Below are 23,289 nucleotides of genomic sequence, written 5' to 3'. Positions count from 1 at the left end.
TTAATCAATTCACTCTTCTGGTCACAGGCCTTCCTGATGTTTGAATTCTATCAGCACCTATCTCATGCCATGAGCAAAGTAGGCACTAATGTTTATTAAATGAGTAAATATCTGGAGGGTACAATTTATATTATTTTATACAGCAGCCAGTGCACATATGCCTCTCTTTGCTACCAAGAGGTGACAACAACTAAAAACATGAATCAACCTTGAAAAGGTTGTACTTTGTTCAGAAGTAATGGCTCCATAAATGGTATTATCAAAATGATATTGCCTCAATGATCTGATCAAAGTCATTTACCATTTCATTAGCTATACGCACAAGTAACCTGTAATAATTTCCTGCAATCTGGCAAGTCTAGTCTTTCTTACAAGCCTTCCTTATCCTATAACCTGGTATCATATCGTGTGTTGCGGCCACTTTTTTATGGAATTTAAATCTTTTTCTTAAATTCTTCAAAGTCAGGGAGTGTCAGGGTTTTTGTTTGGGAATTTTGTTTTTTCTTACATGGATTATCATGGATATGTATGAAAAATAGGCATTCAGTGAATAAATCTATGGGTTTTAATGGAGATTGACTGCAGAAAACATGCCATGGATGAGATTTTTTTCATTTGTTCCAATCCATCTGAATGATCTTTTTAGTACCATGGATAGCAGACACACATTCTAGTTCTTGGTCGTTTAACATACCCTTAAAATATTTTTGCATAGAAAGATGGATTTATTGGGTGGCACTCCATGAACTGCATCATCATGAAAGTAATATTTGAGTCAACAGATCTGTGATATAGTCATGAGGCGGTTAGTGTTGGGAGACAGTTTTCCACGGGTGTCCCACATTTTTGCATGTTTTGAGAACACAGTCCTTCCTTCTGGACTATCTTTCTCAGAGGGTTTGTATAGCAAACAGCCTTGGAAAGGAAATAGTGTCTCCCTCCAGTGCAATGGGCAGCCATGCTTACTTCTGGAGTGCAGGGTTCTTCTGTCACCAAGGTATGTACAGATGTCACTGGGTTTTCAGTGCACTGTCCTGTAGGAATCTGGGTTTGGGGACCCAGCTCAAGAAAATGCTGATATTCTACTATTCCTATCGCTGTAAGAAATAGTTTTTTGCCTCTGACCCATGTCTCTTATAGTTTCTACCAGCATTCATGAAACTGTGGCAGGCTAACTTCATAGCTCACAAGTAGGGCAAAGTCGGAGATCCTTCACAGTTCTTGACACTAAGTGGTTCAAAACTTGTATTCAAACCTTAACTCTGTCACTTCATAGTTGAGTGACATTGGTAAAGTCAATTCCTGTCTCTGGGTCTCATTTTCTCATTTATAGCAAGGACTAGCAATCCCAATAGCTATCCTACATGGGAATTTCTTAATAAGCAGTAACAATTTTTACCTCTGAGCCAGCCTAGAAATGCAGACAAATATAGAGCAATTGTTAAGACAATAAAATATTTATATTAGTTGGCATTTTTACAAACCTTAAAAAACATGACAGAGGACCTCAGGGATCCATTAGGCATATTCCTTGTGGTCTCAATGGAGCCCTCTATAGTTTTTACTTTTCCATAAAAGAGAGGGCAAGAGAGGAGGAGAGGCAGCTGCCTGACTCAGCTAATGGTCTGATCAGGTGGGAACTGATCATCAGTGTTAGCAACTGTCTCTGAAGCCAAGCTGGAAGTCTCAAGGCACCTGACCTTGTTAAACTCCTGGGACCAGGGTGAGAATTACAGAACTGAGTAAATGTTAGTGATTCTGAATGGAGCTGTGTTTCCTATGTGTACTTCTTACTTCTTTGAAAATAAAAACATTTCAAAGCTTTTCAAGAATACAAAAACAAAAGAATTAGGATGGATGTGTCTTGTATTTTGTATTTTAAATAAATTCATTAACATAATTCATTCCTTCTCTGTACCTGTGAGTACCAACATGGGCTAGCCCTTATAAGTTAAGCTGATGTATAAATATGAATCATTCACAATCTGTGCCCTTGCAAAACTCACATCCCAGTTAGGAAGAGAATTGAATAAACATCTAAATGTTGAAATGCAGGTAATAAATCTGTAACGTATACGTAACAGAACAAGGACTTGTTGGGAAAATTAAGTATGCCTGTTAAGAAAAAATCTCAGATTCTTCACAGGCTTATTGCTTCTGTTTTGAACTTCATAGCAGTGAACCCACACTGATACTACCATGTAAATAACCTGTGAGTCAAAATGGCCATTATTCTATGTTGTGGTTTTAGGACACTTAACAAATCTATTCAAATTCTTTATTATTATTATTTATTTGATTAGGAGTGCTTGTAACTTTTTATATTACAAAATATGAATGAGAACATGCCATGTATCATTTTTTTCTTACAGTAAGAAACACCCATATTGCACAGCTCTACCACTGCAAAGCCTCCTTGAAAGGGGGCTCTTTTACTGGGTTCTTGATCAGATGGTTGCATACGAGGAGCATCACTAAATGCTTAGAACTTGCAGGGTCTTTCAAAATGGTTAAACTGTAAACTAACTTTAAACAATACCCAGGAAAGGAGAAAGGAGGAGGGCGCTCCAGGCGAAAGCACTGCAGACGCCCTTATCCTCTGTTTCTCCACTGCACCAACCTCGATGTCTTGCCTACTTCCTGCTTATTTGCGGCCTATAGGCTTCTGCAGCACTAGGGTGTTAGTTGGTCCCACCCAGAACACTTCAGTTCTGCCCTGCAAGGATATATTTAATAACTGATTGATGCATTCCTTTAATACAAGAAAATGGAAACTGAACAGCCAGAGGAAACCTTTCCCAACACTGAAACCAATGGCGAATTTGGTAAACGCCCTGCTGAAGATATGGAAGAGGAACAAGCTTTTAGAAGATCTAGAAACACTGATGTGATGGTTGAATAACACATTCTGCTTCAGAGCAGGAATGCTGGGGCAGTGATTGGAAAAGGAGGCAAGAATATTAAAGCTCTCCATACAGACTACAATGCCAGTGTTTCAGTCCCAGACAGCAGTGGCCCCGAGCGCATATTGAGTATCAGTGCTGATATTGAAACAATTGGAAAAATTCTGAAGAAAATCATCCCTACCTTGGAAGAGGGTCTGCAGTTGCCATCACCCATTGCAACCAGCCAGCTCCTGCTCGAATCTGATGCTGTGGAATGCTTAAATTACCAACACTATAAAGGAAGCGACTTTGACTGCAGGTTGAGACTGTTGATTCATCAGAGTCTGGCAGGAGGAATTACTGGGGTCAAAGGTACTAAAATCAAAGAACTTCAAGAGAACACTCAGACAACAATCAAGCTTTTCCAAGAATGTTGTCCTCAATCCACTGACAGAGTTGTTCTTATTGGAGGAAAACCTGATGGGGTTGTAGAGTGCATAAAGATCATCCTGGATCTCACATCAGAGTCTTCATCAAAGGACGTGCTCGGCCTTCTGATCCCAATTTTTATGATGAAACCTATGATTATGGTGGTTTTACAATGATGTTTGATGACCTCAGTGGACGTCCCATGGGATTTCCCATGTGGGGAAGAGGTGGTTTTGATAGAATGCCTCCTGGTCCGGGTGGGCGTCCCATGCCTCCATCCAGAAGAGATTATGATGATATGAGCCCTCGTCGAGGACCTCCTCCACCTCCTCCTGGACGAGGTGGCCGGGGTGGTAGCAGAGCTCGGAATCTTCCTCTTCCACCACCACCACCACCTGGAGGAGGAGATCTAATGGCCTATGACAGAAGAGGAAGACCTGGAGACCGTTATGATGGCATGGTTAGTTTCAGTGCTGATGAAACCTGGGACTCTGAAATAGATACATGGAGCCCATCAGAGTGGCAGATGGCTTATGAACCACAGGGTGGCTCTGGATATGATTATTCCTATGCAGGGCGTCATGGCTCATATGGTGATCTTGGTAGACCTATTATTACTACACAAGTAACTATTCCCAAGATTTGGCTGGATCTATTATTGGCAAAGGTGGTCAGTGGATTAAACAAATCCGTCATGAGTTAGGAGCTTCGATCAAAATCGATGAGCCTTTAGAAGGGTCCGAAGATCGGATCATTACCATTATAGGAACACAGGACCAGATACAGAATGCACAGTATTTGCTGCAGAACAGTGTGAAACAGTAGGCAGATGTTGAAGGATTCTAATGCAAGATACTTTTTTCTTTTTTATAGCATGAAGCAGTATTCTGGAAAGTTTTTCTAAGACTAGTGAAGAACTGAAGGAGTCCTGCATCTTTTTTTTTTATCTGCTTCTGTTTAAAAAGCTAATATTGCTCTGCTTCATAGGTGTTTTGCATTTGAGGTGTAGTGAAATCTTTGCTGTTCACCAGGTGTAATGTTTTAGTTCTTTACAAACAGGGTTGGGGGCTGGGGAGGGTGTGCAAAACCTAACATTGAAATTTTGAAACAGCAGCAGAGTGAGTGAATTTTAATTTTTGTTCATTGTTGGTGGTTTAAAAAAAATTCCCCCCATGTAATTATTGTGAACACTTTGCTTTGTGGTCACTGTAACATTTGGGAGGGGTGGGACAGGGAGGAAAAGTAACAATAGTCCATATGTCCCTGTCATCTATTCAGAACAGTGTACAGAATGTAATGCTCTTTTGTAAGAAACGTTTTACGATTTTTAAAATAAATTTAGTGAATCTAAAAAAAATACACAGGAAAGGAAGCAGTGGTTGACATAGGCTCTGGTGTAGTGGACGTGCTGGTGCTCCACCGGCCCCCCCCCCCCCCCCACAAAGAGCTTTTACCGCTTCTGTGCACCCCATTCCTGGTTTCCACATCTAATGTCTCACACCTCTGGCTCTTTTTTCAGGGCACTGTCCTCTGACTACTGGAGCTGCTTTGCTTGCATACACAGGGAAATGCAACTGCCTGGAAGTTTAAGTGGCCCCTAGGGAGGCCCTTAGCCAGCAGAGCCCTTAGCTGCTGAAGTCTGTAGAAGCATGAAATTCCAGGTCCTTTCCCCAGGATGGCACAACTCCAGGCCATCACTTACACTTCAGAGTTCCCTGCAAGATCAGGCTGACACCACCCTCCATGGGCCTCTACCTGACATCCTCCCTCGGTTTGGCCCCTTCCCCTTCCCTGTCCTGACTCCTCCACTCTCTGATAGTCTCACCTAGGAGCATTTCTTTATTAAATCCCTTATACATGAATTCTCATCTCAAGATGTTCTTCTGGTTCACTGGCATAAGGCATATAAGTAGAAGAATTTTCAGAGCATAAAGGAAACAAGGGTGTTTCAACCAGAGGAAACAGCAAGTGCAAAGGCTTAGAGGCATAAAAGGAAAGGCTTGGAGGGTGGTGGACTGTGACATGGGCAAGGGCTGAGCTGGGGGATTTGTATAGGACAAGAACAGTGAGCAGAAACCAGTCATGGAAGACCCATGTTCAAGGGTTTATACTCCAGCCTGTAAGCAGCAGAAAGCCAAGGAGGTTGGTAAGCAGGAGACAGAAGTAAGGAGTGATAAGTTCAGGTCTGTTTTGGAAAGATACCTTGGTCTCCGTTATGGACTAAATGCTTGTGTCCTCTCCCAACATCATACATTGAAGCCTAACCCCCAATGTGACAGTATTTGGTATTGGGACTTCGGGAGGTTATTAAGGTTACATAAGGTCATCAGAGTGGGGTTCCCAAGATGAGATTACTGCCTTTATGAAAAGAGATACCAGAGCTGCTCTCTCTCCCCACCCCTTCCCCTAGTGCCCATGTGAGGACACAGTAAGAAGGCAGCTATCTACAAGCCAGAAAGAAAGCTCCCACTGTAACCCAACCTTACTGGCACCCTGATCTCAGACTTCCAGCCCCAGAACTGTGAGAAAAGAAATTTCTGTTGTTTAAACTACCCAGTCTATGGTATTTTGTTATGTCAGCCCTAGCTGACTAATACAGCCGCTTTATCTAAACGTGTAATAATGAAGATGTTTTTCCACATCTACCTTTTGTTCTTTAAATAATATAGCCATTATGTGAGTAAATCTTGCATTTCCTCAAATTTAAGATGCACTTTTTTCCTTCAGTTTTGACGCTGGATGTGACTTACAACCTAAATATACAATTTGTGTTGTTTTTGGTTTTGTTTTCAAAATAACAACTATTAAATTGATGATGACTTATGAATAGAGTCAGACACAAACTACAGACACAGTCTCAGCGTACATGACTCAGTTTGGATGGCACTGAAATGTGGTTTATTCTAAAGACTGCTTTTACATGACCTTTTACAGTACTTTTCAATCCTCATGGTGAACAGATAACTGAACATACCTCTTCCAGATCTTGGTGACTAAAAGAGTCCTTTTTGTTGAAATGATTAAAATTCACAGATTGAACAAATAATCCAACTTTGTAAAATTGCCATCCTCCCAGAAAGTTCCCTTGTGTCCTTCCTCATCAATCCTCTCATCCTCTTCCTCCCTCATTTTTAAGATTTTTTTCACCATAGATTGGTTTCTACAATAGTTTATGTTCCAGAAATCCATATAAGTGGACTCATACTGTATATTTCTTTTGTGTCCATATTCTTTCACTCAGAAAATACAATTGTATGCATCATTAGTTCATTATTTTTTATTGACGAGTTGTATTTCGTTATGTAAATATACCACAAATTTGCTTAATTACTAGGTTGTTTCCGGTTTGAGATTATTCTGAATAAAGCTAGTATGATTATTCTTAATGTAGTTTTGATTTGCATTTCCATTATGACTAGATGTTGAGAACTTTTTCATGTATTTAGTGTATCTTCCTTTGTGAGATGTTAATTCAGGTTTTTTGCCCATTTTTCAAAGGATTTTTTTCTCTTTTTATAATTGAGCTGTAGGAGTTCTTTATATAGGCTGGATATAAGAATTTTCTCAGACTTATGTCTTATGAATATTTTCACCCAGTCTGTTGCTTATTTATTTATTTTCTTAAGAATGTCTTCCAGAAGTTTGTAAATTTATTGATGTATTATGTCTACTACATTCTTACATGTGGCTAAAACACACTCTTCTTTTTTTTTGGCCTGTCAGGTAAAATTTTATAAAGTCAAAAATTTTTTTCACAGGTTGGAGGAAAACTACCTATTTTAAACCTCATACTATTCCTTGAGAAATATATCATCTTTACAGGAAGGCTGAAAAGAAGCATTGGTTAAAGAGGACTTAAAAGGGGGCAAGGCTATTCGTAGACTTTTTTGTAAATATCAGACAAAACATTCTCACCAATACAGAAAGAATCTACTATTATACAAAATATTTTTTCTTTGCTCACATTTTCTAAATCTTCAATTTGAGCACAAGAATTCTTTACAGAATGCTCATAATATGTGAAATAAGGCTTCACAAGACAGACCAACATAGGCCATCCATTGCAGGAGCCCAAACCTTCACTAAAAATGAGTAAATTGTAGAGAGTGTTGATGGAGGCAAAAGACAGGTATCTTGATGGAGAGTAGAAGTTCTGTTAAAACTTTAACTCTCAAAAATGGATCAGCACCAAAACTGTTAAGGTCATGAGAAAGAAGGAAAGACTAAGGAACTGTCATAGACCAGAGGCAGCTAAAGAGACGCTGTGACTAAGTGCAGTGTAACACCCAGGATTGCCTCTGGGAACAGAAAGAGGTCATGAATGGGAAAGCTGGGAAATCCACATAAAGTCTGGAGTTTAAACAACAATGTACCAATGTTGGCATCTTAATTTTGACAAATGTATGATGGTAATGTAGGATGTTAACAACAGAGAAAACTGGGTGAGAGGGGTATATAGGAATTCTCTGCACTATATCTTTGTATCCTTTTTTTTTAATATATAAATCTAAAACTATTCCAAAATATTACAAAGTTTATTTTTTTAACAGATCAGTAACAATTATGAGAGAGGAAAAAAATTTACTTTCTCCTTCAGACAAAAACACAGTTCATTCATTCATCTCTCTGCCTGTTCACTTACTAACTGCCAATGCACTAGGTACTGTTATAGGCACTAGACACACAGCAGTGAAGTAAACAAAAATTGTGCTCTCTTGGAGCTTGCATTTTAGTTGAGGGAGAGGTTATAGACAAAAAGTTAGTAAGTAAATAAATAAGTGCATGTCAGATGATGATAAATGCTATGAAGAATTTTAATGTCAATCCTTGAAAAGTAATAGGGTATGAGTGGCTAACTCAGAGGGTGTTCAGAGAAAGCCTATCTGAGGAATTGAAATTTGAGCTAAATGCAATGAAGGAATGAACTAGCATGATATTTGGGGAAGAATGTTCTCAGATGAAGAAACAGTGATACAAAGGTCTGATAGAGTGTGCCTTGAGTATTAAAAATCTGTTAAAGAAGAAAAATCTGTTACAATCCACATAATTATAACATGTATTTTTCTTTTAGTTTAGACAAACATGATTTGAGCCTTTTAGGTATTGTCACTACTGTGCTAGCTGTTTGGAGTTTTAAAAAAAAAGTGAAGGACCATAATTCCTCTCCCAAGTAAAATATTCCAATTCTTTCCACTCTTTCATTTTAACTTTCTGCCTCCATTTCTGCATCACCACCTAAATACAGCTGAACCTGAAGCAACATGGCCTGACTTACATAATGTATCTGAAATAGTTACACTTTAAAAAGGGACTATTCTAATTATTATTATTTTCACTTTAGTGTTCTATCAAAGATTACTAATGATCACCAAGGCACTGTGGACTATAAGTTTTGTCTTAAAATTCTCAGTCCTACTCAGTCCTTCTCTTGCTTGTCTCTGCCTGGGAGATATTTCTAATTGCATAATACAGACTGTAATATGTGCTAGTCAATGTGTCAAGGTTCTATGTACATTATAATTTATTCATCAGCCCTATGACGTGGGTGTTACTAGCTTCATCTCACAGGAAAGAAAACTGAACCTCAGAAAGACTACCCAACTTGCTTAAGATTTCATATGTAGTAACTAGTGAACAGGAATTGAAACATACGCCTGCCAAGTTCTAAAAACCCATTCTTTTTACCATTTCTTCCTACTAGCTCTGACCTATGTTTATGACTTCCTCCCAGAGCTCTCTGTGAAAAGACTCCCATATTACATGGAGGCCTGAATTCTTTCAAGAATTTCTATCTTTTGAGCTAGCAAACACTCACTGCTTAACTTTCAAAAATCTAAAAAATTTTCTGTCATCTTCCCACATTTAATTCTCTTCAACCAGTCTTAATTCTTTCAACATTATTATCTTGCCAACCACCTGAGCTGAGAACCTGCAGGTCACCTTTGAATCTCCAAAATTGTGACAGCACATGGTCTTCAGCAGACCTTCAGTAAAGGTTCTACTCCTGCTCTCCTTCCTTCAAAATGCTGTTTCCCCTCATCATGTCTTTCATTTCACCAAACCCATTCTGTCCTCTCTCCGCTTCAGTTTCTTTAACGAAAGACATAGTGTTTCATTCTATGATTATATGTAGGATTTAGTGTAATTTTGGAAGAGGTTAACACTTAGACTTAAAGTTACATTAAAAAATGAATGACTGGTGAGATACATTCCTCAAAGCTCACTTTTGTGTAAAAAGCCACTGAAGAAAAAAAAAAAGAGGGGGAGCCTTGAAGAAAGAATAGGATACAGAAAAAAACAATTTGCACTCAGCCACTTTTCACTCTTGCTACTAAACCATGATCTAAGAAACCTATCCTGTGGGAAAGCTCACAGTAAATTATATTGACCAAAAAAGTTCCTAATTTTATACTCATCCCAGAGTTTGTTTTAAAATTTAACAAGTAGCACACACACACACAAAATGCTCAGAATTACTAATCATTAGGGAAATGAAAATTAAAACCACATGAACTCTTAAAAGAAAAAACCCAAACCCACTATTATATATGTTTGCCCAGTTATTAGAATGTCTAAATCTAAAAAGGCTGACAAAAACAAGTGCTGGTGAGGATGTGGATGAACTCGAAGGCTTGAACCTTGCTGGTGGGAAAATGGTACAGCCATTTTAGATCACATATGATGATATCTTATGAAATTAAACATTCAATTTCCCATCTGACCCATCAATCCAAGTCTTAGGTATCTCCCAAGAAAAATGAAATATATGTGAATATAAAGATTTGAACATGAATGTTCGTATCAACATTATTGAAAACAGTCAAAACCTATAAACAAAAACAAGAATGCCTGCTCTCACCTTTTTTATTCAACTGTAGTATTGGAAGTTCTAGTCAGAGAAATTAGGCAAGAAAAGGAATAAAAGGCATTCAAATTGGAAAGGAAGAAATAAAATTACCTCTATTCATAGATGACATGATCTTATATGTAGATACACACACACATACAAATCTAGTAGAGCTAATAAATGAGTTCAGCAAAGTTGTAGGATACAAAATCAACACATAATAATCAGTTCCATTTCTATATACTAACAATGAACAATCTAGAAAGGAAATGAAAATAACAATCCCATTTACAATAGTATAAAAAATACTTAGGAATAAATATAACAAAGGAAGCAAATGACCTGTGCACTTAAAACTACAAAGCATTGCTAAAAGAAATTAAACACTAAAAATGGAAAACCATTCAGTGTTGATGGATTGGAAGACAATGCTGTTAAGATCACAATACCATCCAAAATGATCTATTATAGTTTTCATAGAATTCAATGGAATCCCTATCAAAATCTCAGTTTGGTCTGTCTGTTTGTTCGTTTTTGGTAGGAATAGAAAAAGCTATCTTAAAAATCATGTGGAATCTCATGGGAGCCTGAACAGCTAAGACATTCTTGATAAAGAACAAGGTTGGAAGACTAACACTTCCTGATTTCAAAACTTACTACAAAGCTACTGTTATCAAAATCATGTCACACTCACATAAAGACACACATAAACCAATGGAATTGAACAAAAAGCCCAGAAATAAACCCAGATATATGTATATGGTCAACTAGTTTTTGGCAAAGCTTCCAAGACTATTCAAAGGAGGAAAGACAGTCTTTTCAACAAATGATTCTGGAAAAACTGGTTTTCCACATGCAAAATAATGAAGTCAGATGCATACAAAAATGAACCCAAAGAGGGTTAAAGACTTAAAGACCTGAAACTGTAAAGCTCCTAGAAGAAAACAGGGGGGAAATCTTTATGACACTGGATTTGTCATGACTCTTGGATATGACAAATAAGTACAGGCAATCAAAGCAAAAATAGATAAATTTGATTCATCCAAAATAAAACTTTTGTGCATCAAAGGACACTATCAAGGGAGTGGGAAGACAACTCACAGAATATGAGAAAATATTTCCAGATCATATATTACAGGGGTTTAATATCCAGACTATAGAAAGAACTCCTACAACAAATAGACAAACAATACACTTAAAAACTGGGCAAAGACTTGAATAGACATTTCTCCAAAGAAGACATACATTTGTGCTTATTTGACTAATAAGCATTTGAAAAAATGCTCAACATCACTAACCATTAGAGAAATGAAAATCAAATCACAATCACAAACTTCACACACATTAGGATGTTTGTTATTTTTAAAATTTAATTTTTTTTTAAATGGAAAATACATGTTGATGAGGATGTAGAGAAATTGCAGCCCTTATGGAGTATTGATGGAAAGGTAAAATGGTTCAGCCACTGTGAAAAACAATTTCACAGTTCCTCAAAAAGCAAAGCATAAGATTACCATAGGATTTAGCAATTCCATTTCAACGTATATACTCAATAGAATTGAAAGCAGGGACTCAAACAGATACTTGTACACCAAGATACATAGAAATGTTATCCACAATAGATAAAAGATGGAAACAATCCAGATTTCATTGAGATGAATGAGTAAATAAAATGTCAGGAGTCAAATCAATTTTTGTTTTTATTATTATGAAATATTATTCACTCAAAAAATGAGAATCTGACACATGATACCACATAGGTGCACACATATGTGTAAATGCTAAGTGAAGTAAAGCAGCCACCCAAATGTCAACTATTGGATGATTCCATTTATAGGAGTTACCTTAAATAATAAAATTCATAGAGACAGGAAGTAAAACACCTGTTACCAGGAGCTCAGAAGAGGGGGGAACGGGAAGTTAGTGTCTAATATTTACAGAGTTTCTATTTGGGATGATGAAAAAGTTATGGAAATACATAGTGGTGGTGGTTGCACAACACTGTGAATGTACTTAGTGGCACTTAAAAATGGTTAAAATGGCTGTTGGAATTAACTGAATAACTGTGTATACAGTAGAACCTCTAAAAATAATGACTCTAAAAAGAAACAAGAACAATGGAAATTTAGCCAAGTGCCAGTCACTTTAGAGATTTTAGTAGTTTCACCATTTGTAGTTTCAGTTGCTGAAAATTCTCTTGAATGCTTTGTTGTCTCATTGATCTAACCGGAAGTGAGAACTGTGCTAAGTGAAGGAAAAAGAAGAAAACGCCCGTTTCATCATGGCCTGAAAGTTGGTCTGGCTGAATACTGGATATCGGTTTTTTTCATTATTGCTTTTGACCTACACTGAATGACTCTAGCCATACTTTTAGAAGCCACTAGAGAGAAAAATGTTCCGGAAATAAGTAAAGCCTCATCTTAAATCTATGTGATGTTATATCAAAACTGTATCTGAAATATTTCTGGAATATTAAGATACTGCTAACTTTGGAGGAAGGGAGATAATGTTGGCTTTATAGTAATAGTTCATTTTCCTAAATCAATCAACTCCTTGGCATAATATTAAAAATACAAATAAAAATGAAAATTTAGTGGGAAAATAGTTAAAATGTGAAATTTTATATTATGTATATTTTACCACAATAAAATAATCAAAACAAACCGCAATGTCCATCAGTTTTTGAATTGGTAGATTGTGCATATCCATATTTTGGAATATTACTCAGCAATAAAAGGAACAAAATATTACTCAAAAACATGACTGAGCTCAAAAACACTATTTCTAAATAAATGAAGTCAAACACAGCAGACTAAAATTGGAAGATTCCATTCACATGAACTTCTAGAAAATGCAAAAATATAGAGACAGAAAGAAGACTGGTGGTTGCCCTTGGCTAGGTTAGGGAAGAGGATTTCCAAGAGGAGTGGAACTCTTCTAATATCTTGATTGCAGTGGAGATTGTGTGACTGCATACAAATATCAAAAATCATCCAACTGTACACTTAAAATTAGTGAATTTTATTTTAAGCAAATTATACCTCCATAAAGCTACCTTTTAAAATATAAAACTAAAAAAATTTAGCACTAAAGATGACAAAATTTCAATGATCAGAGATAAGTCATTTGTGTAATAACGGTTTAGAAATAGATGCCCAGTTCTTCCATGGTTCAGCTTCTAAAACAACAGCTATTCACCTCAACATCATTTGACCAAAGAGTGGATGACTCTTCAGCCCTCTCTCTAATAACCAGGATGTCTTTCACAATTCAAATATTTTCTTTGCCCTTATTGATGTTAATACATCATTTATATTAAAATATTAATAAAATAAATTATAACATAATTTTTTAAATGTTTGGGTAATAATGCTTAACCTAAAAGAGTACATGTATAGTAATAAAGTTTCAGTCTTCAGAAACCAGGGAGGTGAAGAATATTTGGGGATCAAAAATATCCTTAGCACTCCTTAAATGACATTCCTCAATATTCATTCAAATATTTATTAAGGACTACATGCCAGATTCTTTGTAGATGTTTGTGATACATCAGTGAGCAAAAGAGACAGATGTATGTCAATCAGGAGAGAGAAACTCTTGCAAAATTTCAATGGCTTCCACGACAAAGGTTCCCTTCTGACTGATGCTTCCTGACGATTGCTGGTTAGCTGCAGTTCTGTTACACATTGCCTTCCCTTTGGACCCAGCCTGTTGAAATAGCAATGAAAAGACACAATACTATGAACTCAGAAAAAAATGAATGACTGCAAAAATATTATTGCTAAGTGAAAGAAGTCCCTTGCAAAAAATACCATGACAGGATTTTTTAAAAAAAGACATCGTAGACCACATGCTGGTTCCTAAAACTTTTGCCTAGAAGTGACAACACCTTTGCTCACATGTCATTAATCAGAGTAAGTCATGTAGCCAAGTCAATGGGCTGCGGGAAGTATAATCCTCTTGGGAGAGCATCATAGAACATATTTGGATAATAATACAGTTTATCTGTTACCTATTATAATATTATATAATAATACAGAAGGAAATAAGGATTATAGACAAAATCGTAGAACAGGGTACAGTGGCTCAGATGCAAAGGTATGGAGCATGACACAGTATTAAAGAGCTCTCAGAGTAGTCTTCAGTGAGAAGCGCAGATTTGAAGGAGATGAGGGAGTTGGCCGAGTGCAATCTGAAGAAGACAGAACATCTGGAGTGAAGATCCTGCAGTAAGAACATTCCCAGGATGCTGGAGGAACAGTACTGAGGCCTGTGTGGCTGGAGTGGAATAGGAAGGACAGCACAGTCGGAGTGGAGGTGATCAGGTAATGGGGCTGGAGCAGACAGGACTCTGTAGACACTGTAAGAATGTTAGCTTTTGTGCTGAGTGAAATGAGAGCCAGAGCTGGGTGATGACCAGAGAAATATCTGATCTGACTTATGACCTACGTCATATCTTAAAAAGATCTCTGGCTGTTACACTGGGGCCAATGAGAAGAAGCAGGGGGACCACTTGGGAGGTCACTGCAAGAATCCATGCAAGTAGTGATGGTGACTCAGACCAGGGGAGAGATGGGGAGGTAGTGAGAAGTCGTCAGATTCTGGATATGTTCAAGGTAACGTCAATAGGATTTTGTAGGAGACTGGATGTGGGTTTGAGAGAAAGAGGAGAGGCAAGGATGACTCCAAGGATTTTTGTTTGTTTATTTACTTGGGTAACTGGAAGGTTGGAGTTGCCCTGAGATGGAAGGCTACAAGGGAGAAGGTTTAGTGTAGACTAGGAGATCTGGGGTCTAATTTAAAGCAGGTTCAATCTGAAAAGTGTGCAGGACACATAGGCAGAGTTCCACCCCACCCTGGGTGAAGAAGGGCTCACATTTCTATTGTGTGGTGTCTTAGAATGCCCATTGGCACCAGAAGCTCTCCGCCCTTGGGAAGAGCAGTGGTATACTCCATGTCTCCTCATCTGTACAGGGGGGTAATCAAACATGCGCACAGGGCTGTTATGAGCCTCCAGGGACAAAAGTACATGGCAGAGCTCCACAAACTCAAACATGGGATAGAAAAGGGCCTCGCTGTTGCTGTGGATGATGTGATTCACTGTGGTGTTCTCATCAAAGAGGTCAGCAGGCTGCTTCGGGATGAAACATACCAAATAAATTATACCAGAGTCTCAAGACCCCAGGTGTCTAAAACTACAATTTAGAAACATTGAAGTTATTGAATTTTCTTCTTCCTTTGATAGGCTAGTTTTTCATTCCAATCTACTTCATTCTGAGCTGAATCCCTGTAGAATCCCTTAAGCAATATAAGATCATTTGGTGACTCAGATAAAATCAGAAATTACATAATGCCCTGTGACCTATCCTAGAAGCTGTCCCACACCAGCTGGCCAGAGTCTGGGTCCCAGACCCTCAGAACCAGGCGACACTGAGGCCAGCTACTGCCAAGCCCCATGCTCCACGCCCTGGGGAGCAGCAGGGCACAGATGGGGAGCCGGCCCTGTGTGGTCAGGAGCAGTGGGGAGACACTTTGAGACACAGGCCTGGAATTGAGAAACAATGTTCCACTTGACCACATGATGTAGGCAAGCTGCTCATTTTCATGAGACTCTACTTCCAGTTTTTTGTTTGTTCTGTTTTTTTGTGGTAACAGCTTTATAGTGTCCCTGCTTAAATTACTTTTTTATTTAGCAGATTTACAATGGGAAAATTCATTTCACATAAAAATGTAATGTTTATAGTTAGTTCTTTTTAGCTAGGTTTACAAGGGAAGGACTGTTTAGAAAATTTAAAATATTAATTCAATCACAAATTTTATGTTAGCCAATTATGTTAATTTTTTTCTTCAGTAGAAATGTTTATGCCTTATATCTTGTTTTTTTTTTTTGTTTGCTTGTTTTTATACATCTTTATTGGAGTATAATTGCTTTACAACACTTTGTTAGTTTCTGCCTCCCTTTCACCCCCATCCCACCCCTCTAGATTGTCACAAAGCACGGAGCTGATCTCCCTGTGCCTTGCATCAGCTTTTCCCACTAGCTGTTTTAGATTTGGTAGCATATGTGTCAATGCTCCCCTCCCCACACCATGTCCTCAAGTCCATTCTCCACATGCTTCCACTCTGTAAGACACAATGGTACTTCACCTAACCAAGTCTGGGGAGAATGAAGTACAACATTGTGTGAGCTAGTGCCTGGCACCAGGCGGGTGTTCAACACATTCTAGTCTCCCTTCTCCTCCCTGGCCCCCTCCCTAGTTTTTTCTCTGCCTTTGGGATCCCGGGAATGTACTGTGGGAACAGCATATAATTACTTTCCAGTTGTCAACTCAACGTGCCCCCAAACACCTTCCTTTCTTTCTCAAAACCATTATGACTTGGTCATACATTGATTACCTGGTGGAATCAAGCCTCAGTTCCCTATAAGAGAGAAGACCTGAGAATCCTCATTATTAGCTTTCCCTCCTTCACTGTTTCACTCTCTCTAATCCTTCACTCCTGTCTTCTAGAAACACTGGCCAAAATTAGAAAATTCTGGAAGCAAATTAAGGCAGCAAACTAGGTAATTATCTTAAGTAATCTTGTGATGAATTATCAAGAAACTTTTGGAGAAGTCCTCTAGTCTAGCTTCTGCATCTAAAGGGAGACAAAGTCTTAAGTCATTGACTGAAGAACCATTGTATTAAAAAAAAAGATGACTCAGAAAAATGAAATTCTAAAATCTTCTTTAGTAATTCCAGTATCTATTCAGATCTTCACTGTATATATAAACTGTCCTGCATAGAAGGCAGGAGATACAGAGGCCTGGATGTTGGATGCAAGTCCCAGTGTCTATAATCGCATGAACCAATGGTGCCCTTAATGGATTTTTCCCATTTCAGCAATGCTTCAGTTTCAGAAGGGAAGTTCAGTGCCAATTTAGTTATTTTCACATTCTCTCTCCTTCAAGTGTATGACAAGTAGATCTGATGAATTACTCTCCTTGTTAGACATGCCAGAAATTCAGTATCAATTTCAATCTTTTAGCTGATTGATATTCTTAAAGCGTAAATTAAATGACAGGGAAAGGAAACATATCTTAAAACATTTTTTTTAACTTGAAACAATTCAGGAGTACAAAAAAGCACAGAAAATAAATTCTATAGCATACCACCAAGATGAGACATTAATAACTAAGATGTTATTAATACTTTATCTTAGTTTCTTTGAACCCAATATTTTAGTAAACAAAAATTCTACATTTTAATAAAATATTATAGCCCATCTAAAGGCCCACCCAACGTCCATCCCCTTCCTCTTCTTTCCATCCTCAGGGATAACTCGATTCAGAAAATAGTATGTGTCATTTCCACATGCTTTTATTCTTCTTCTGCACAAATATGCACCCATAAACAATATACCAGTCCCCTGCATTCTAGCTTTTGTTGCTGTTGAGAAGTCTGGTTGTAGTTCCCTTTCTCTTCAATTAATTTTAAAATTTTCTCTTTGACTTTTGTGTTCTACAATTTCACTACAATGTAACCAGGTACTAAAGAAAAATATATCAGACTCATTGTGATTTATAAACCCAAGTTTCCATGTCTGAATTCCTTTCTGGAAAAAGACACTCTTTTCTCCTCAAACATTGCCTCTTTCTCATGCCCAGTGACCCTTTCCCTGAGATGGCTTATGTGACAATCACTTTTCTGACTGTCTACCACTCACACACGTACCCTCCAAGGCTCATTTCCTCTCTCTGCATGAAATGAAGCCCAAACCTTCTGGGCACAAAGGAGCCATGACAGCAATCTCTCAGCAAGGCCACAGAATCAACTCTGTATTACAGTTTCATTTTTAATTCTGGCCCCTGGGAATTTTAGAATTCAGTTATGCTTTAAAATTAAAAATAAATGAAAAATGTTATGTTTTATCCAGTATGTCTAGACACTAAAAAGGAGCAGGATTTTATATTTGTTTGGTATTGCTGGAGCTAAAAAGCCAGGACAAAATATCTTAAAATATATCTTCTTGTGGATTCCTCTCTCCCTCAGGGTATAATAAGAGGCAATAGCTTGAAAGTCAGAAGCTAACTTTAGGAGGACCTTGGAGACAGTATCTGCTGATCCACTGGATATAGATTATGAATATAAAAATGCAGACATGTCAAGTCAATGCATCTGTCATTCACCTCCCTGAAGATTTTTAAAGGAACCTACCCTTGTAGCCTGCAGAAAACTTAGGACAGTGTCTAGAGGTAATAGGAGATTTGATCCCAGAAACTGCTGAGCGATTGGGTGGGAGTCGGGGGAGAAGAATTATGAGGGGACAAGAGGCCCCAACATGCAGAAATTTCTCTCCAGCCCCACAAACCCCTGAGTTGCTTTGTGAACTCTGATAATTTTGTGTCAGGGCTGATGCTTGGCTAGGAAACCATCTTCAATGTGCAATAGCCCAGAAAGTTCCAAAAGGTCTCAGGAACTTTTGGAAGAGTAGGTCCTTACTGCTGTGCTCCAGGGGCCACCCTTACCATTATCTGATGTATAATCATGTATGAGCAGGAAAATATGTTTTCATTGAATTCTATTAAAAAATCGAAGTTCTTTCCTATCAGGAATATGTTTGTGAATGTAGCATAAACAATTATAAATGTACCATTAGTTGGTTTTCTTTTTTTCATGGGAATAGCAAAAAAAAAAAAAAAAGAATTCATCAGAATTCCTGTGCTTATATGGCACAAACTTACAGCAAGACTGTAACAGGGAAGAGCCAATTTTGACTCCATGTTGGATCTGATTCTTCAACTTTAACCTTTGCTTTTCATTGCTTTTGTTATTATAGTCATACATAATGGCCTTTTTACTTTACTTTCTCACCTCCTCCTCCTCTCTGTTCTATAAAAGAAACTGGCATCCAGACCCTGATAAGATGGTTGTTTTGAGACATTAGTCTGCCATCTTTTCGGTCTGCCATCTTTTCAAATAAAGTCATATTCCTTGCCTCAACACCTCGTCACCAATTTATTGGCTTGTCATGCAGAGAGCAGAGTGAGCTTGGACTTGGTAACAACACTATAAACAGCAAGTCCATCAATGTGTGAAGTCTCTTGTTTTGTGCACCCAATGATCAAAAAGCAAACTTGACCAACCATGCTAGAGGAAAGACAAATATCTTTCTATTCTCTCTGTAGAAAGTGATATTACAAAACTGCCATCACATGTAGAGGCCATCAAAGAGAATGCAGACAAGAAATGCAGGGAAACAATATTGTAGATATTTCTTTTTCTGGATCTGGTGATGTTGAAACCAAGCAAGACCTTGTGGTGCCCTCCTGGGTACAAAAGCCTTTCCATGTCCCCCATTTCTGGTTTGTAGGGAAAAGGTTTCAGCCTCCTAGACCTTCCCTGAGTTGCAAAGGACAGATTCAAACAGTTACTAATTAGGGGAATGAGGGAAAAAAGGAAACGAATGAAAAGCACATCCTCCTCAAAAGATGCACATAACAATCTGATACACATCTCTGAGTTCTTCTATAGGAACTAAGGCCCCCACCCAGGTAGAGCATAGTAACTTCAGGCTGAGCTCCAGGACATAGGCCCCAGAAGGCAGATGATTGAGATTTCTGGAACCCCATCCTGTGACCTCACCACCAACCAAGCAGAGGAAGGTCACATACCCTGCAGCCCTCCCCTGAATTTTGCCTATTAGAACTCTTCCCCCAAAAGCATCCAGCAGCGGGGGGTATTTTTTAGCATGAGCTGCCCATTGTCTTCTCCTTGTTTGGCCCTGCAATAAATCTTTCTCTGCTCCAAACTCCACATTTCAGTTTGTTTGGCTTCACTGTGCCTCAGGCACATGAACTTGTGTTTGACAACAATGTTGTGACATTTTTACAGCTTTTGAAATTTGTAAGTCGTTGCAATTCCTCATCTCATTCTAAATAAATATTCACTTAAGCGCCAAATTTTGTATTTGTGATTTTGTGTTGCTTGTCTTCAAAATGGCCCCATAAATGGTATAAGCTTCAGGCCCACAGTGTGCTCCACCTGTGGCAAAGCACCTATCTCCCAGGGATCCCATTGAAGAGAAACACCTTTCACCCTCTCCTGCATCCTCCAAGGTCTGATCTGGGGGTGCAGGCGCTCCAAGGCTTTCCCAGCCTGCCTGGCCACAGAAAGGGGGCCACACTCTGCCACTGCCGCCTCTCCGGCCCTCAGCCAGCAACATCAAGCCTGAGCAGGTGCTCACCTCTCTCCTCTGGCTCCTAGCTTTTGAGAATGAAGCTAAAGGAAGTGATGCCTGGGCTACTGGGTTGCAAATGTGGATGCACATTATAAATAGAGATACTTTGGGGAGAGGAAGGGGCCACTATTAATAATTTGCCTGGACTGTTCCAGAAGAATTGACCCATAAAAAGCAATTTGAGAAAGTAATTAGATACACCAAAGTTATAGGGAAATATTCATGACTTTCTAACATAGATTTCTAACTTTGAGAAATAATTTACATACAGTTGAAAAGCACCATTTTTCAACTGCATTGAAAATGATGCTTTTCAATTGCATTGTCTGATGAGTTTTGTCAAATGTATTCACTCCTTAAATACCAGCATGCCAAAAAGCTCTCTTGTACTTGTTTGTAATCAATTTCCTCTTTTGGTCCCACCCCTACCCACTACAAGCACTGATCTGTTCTCTGTATTACAGATGTTTTGCCTTTTCTAGGATTTCAAATAAATTGAATTATAAAGTATGTACTGTTTTGTGTCAGCTTCTTTACCTCAGCATGTTCTTGAAATTGGTCTGTGATTGTTTCAGCAGTTTGTTCCTTTCTATTGTTGAATAGAATCTCATTTTATGAATGTAGTATCACTATTTACCTATTGGTGAACATTAGTATCTTTTCCAGTTTCTGGTTATTACAAATATAGCTTCTCTGCTCATTGTTTTACAAGTGTTTTTGTGGACATATGACTTCATTTCCTTGGGGCAAATACCTAGGAATGGAATGTCTCAGTCATATGGTAGGTGTATATAACTTTATAAAGTATTTCCAAAGTGGTTGTGCCATTTTTCTGTTCCTTTTTCTCATACTGTTCACATTATAAAATATTCTAGGGTAATTAAGAACTCTGGGTAATTTTTATTTCTCTTGAAGGGAAGACTCTAGAATACAACCATGGTCACAGACTGGTACTAAAAAAACAGACATGGCAAAGATTACATATTTTTCCAAATGTTGAACATAAAAGTCTAAAAATAGCTGACAGTCTTGGCTGTGAAGGTTTCCACTCATCACTGAGGAGACACAGTAGGAAACCAGGTGATTAAGTGGGAAGTGGGTAGGGCCAGAGCTCCAGACACTTGAAGCAAAAACTACAATGGAAAAAGTGTGAAGCCCTATACCAAAGCCAAAAGACAAAATTCTGGAGTTAACCCAACCCCCACAGCAACCTAATTCCTGAGGTAACTTGATCTCCATAGCAGCTTAATTCCAGAGTTAACTCGACCCCCATGGCAAACTTTGATTCATGACTTGGGCTAGCTGATGACCCGACCCCATATTAGGGAAGGTATTCACCGTATAGCACCCTAGCCTGTCACCTAACAACACCTTTTGCCTTATGGCACACTGACTAATCAATTAATGACATTTTCTTAGCAGGAATTTTCTTTGTCTTAGGGTTATAAAAGTTGGCTGCGAGCCCACAAAGGCGTCTGCTCTCCCTGGCTACCAGAAAGTTGGACACTGTCTTTACAGTGTCCCTTCTCTCTAATAAACTGTATCTTCCTTACATTCTGCCTTGTGTCTGGATATTCTTTGCCAACCCACACTTGGACCCCAACATTTTGGTGGCCTGTACGGGAAAGTCTCCTAGGGAGAAATCCCTTCCCCCACCTCCTCTCCTCATTCCTTGAGACCCTCTGTGAACAGGCCAGTGTCTGTGGAAGCAACGGAGGAACTCTGGCCAGGGCCACACCCTGGTGTTCTGAAGGCTCCAAAGATCACTTTGCCCCAGTAACTCTGCCCAGAATGGGTGAGGGTCCCTCTGTCTTCCTTCTAACTGAGGACTAGGTCAATTGACATTGTGCAGGCATGGGTCAGGCATTTAAAAGCCATTAGGGTGCCTGCTGCTTGACAACTCTCATGAAAGGATAAGGGGGGTCAGGGAACAGACCAGGCTGTCTGAGCATCTGCCCCCAGCAAGACAACTTCCATGGTCCAAGAGGCACACATTGGTTTAAGCAAAACACTGAGTCCTTCCCCGGCCGCCATACGCTCCCCCCACCCCCCGCCCCCCGGCGCCCCCTGCGCAGGAGTGAGAGGTAGATTCCTCAGCTTTCTCCTTCCTGTCACTTTGCTTTCTCCAGTCCAGATCAAAGCAAAGAATACTAAGGTGTCACCTCTGAGCCATCTCAAGAGTGCCTTTTCATGCTCAGAGAAGTGCCAAATGGTGAGTCTCCTGATTGTTCCTGAGCATCTCTTCTCTTTTCTGTCTTTTCCTGTCGAAGTCTCACAGTACCTCAGTCACACAGTTTATGCCTCAGTCTCACAGAGGGATCACTGGGACAAAAGGAATGCCTTTCTGTGGCTAGTGACTCTCAGTACCCCGATTCTGTAGCATATAGGCTAAGGATGGGTTCTTGTACATCTTGGGAGCCTCTTTCAGACTCACCCCTTGGCTGTATTCTCAGGGACCCTGACAATCTCAAAAAGAACAGGCTCATTTTCTTCTGTAACATGGCTTGGCCCCAATGTAAACTGGGGAACCAAGAACGATGGCCTCTTAATGGCACACTAAATTATAATACAATTTTCCAGCTTGATCTCTTTTGTTAAAAGCAAGGGAAAGACTCAGAGTTTCCTTATGTTCAGATTTCTATGGACCTTAGTCAGAATCCAGATCTGAGGGACTCACGACGCATGTGTCCTTCTGTTGCTGCCTTGTCCCTCCGACCCCTTCTGTCTCCCTCTCCATCAGATCTCCCAGACAACCCTCTACTCCACCTTTCCTGTCCACCATCCCATCAACCCCCAGCCTGCTGAGACAACATTTTATCTGCTAGTCTGCCTCTGTTATTAGTGCCTCTGTTATTTGAGCACTATTTGGTCTATATTTTCGCTATGAAACTATGACTATAAAAAGGAAAA

At 39.0% G+C, this 23,289-nt stretch overlaps 1 pseudogene; it reads left to right on the top strand.

The window, feature by feature from the left end:
- The first annotated feature begins 2,767 nt into the window (after positions 1-2,767).
- LOC130849940 (heterogeneous nuclear ribonucleoprotein K-like) lies at positions 2,768-4,160 on the top strand (annotated as a pseudogene).
- Positions 4,161-23,289: the final 19,129 nt, after the last annotated feature.

This window comes from Hippopotamus amphibius, chromosome 3 (genome assembly GCF_030028045.1).
Source record: "Hippopotamus amphibius kiboko isolate mHipAmp2 chromosome 3, mHipAmp2.hap2, whole genome shotgun sequence".
NCBI classification, from domain to species: Eukaryota; Metazoa; Chordata; class Mammalia; order Artiodactyla; family Hippopotamidae; genus Hippopotamus; species Hippopotamus amphibius.
This window is presented reverse-complemented; position numbering and strand designations above follow the sequence as displayed.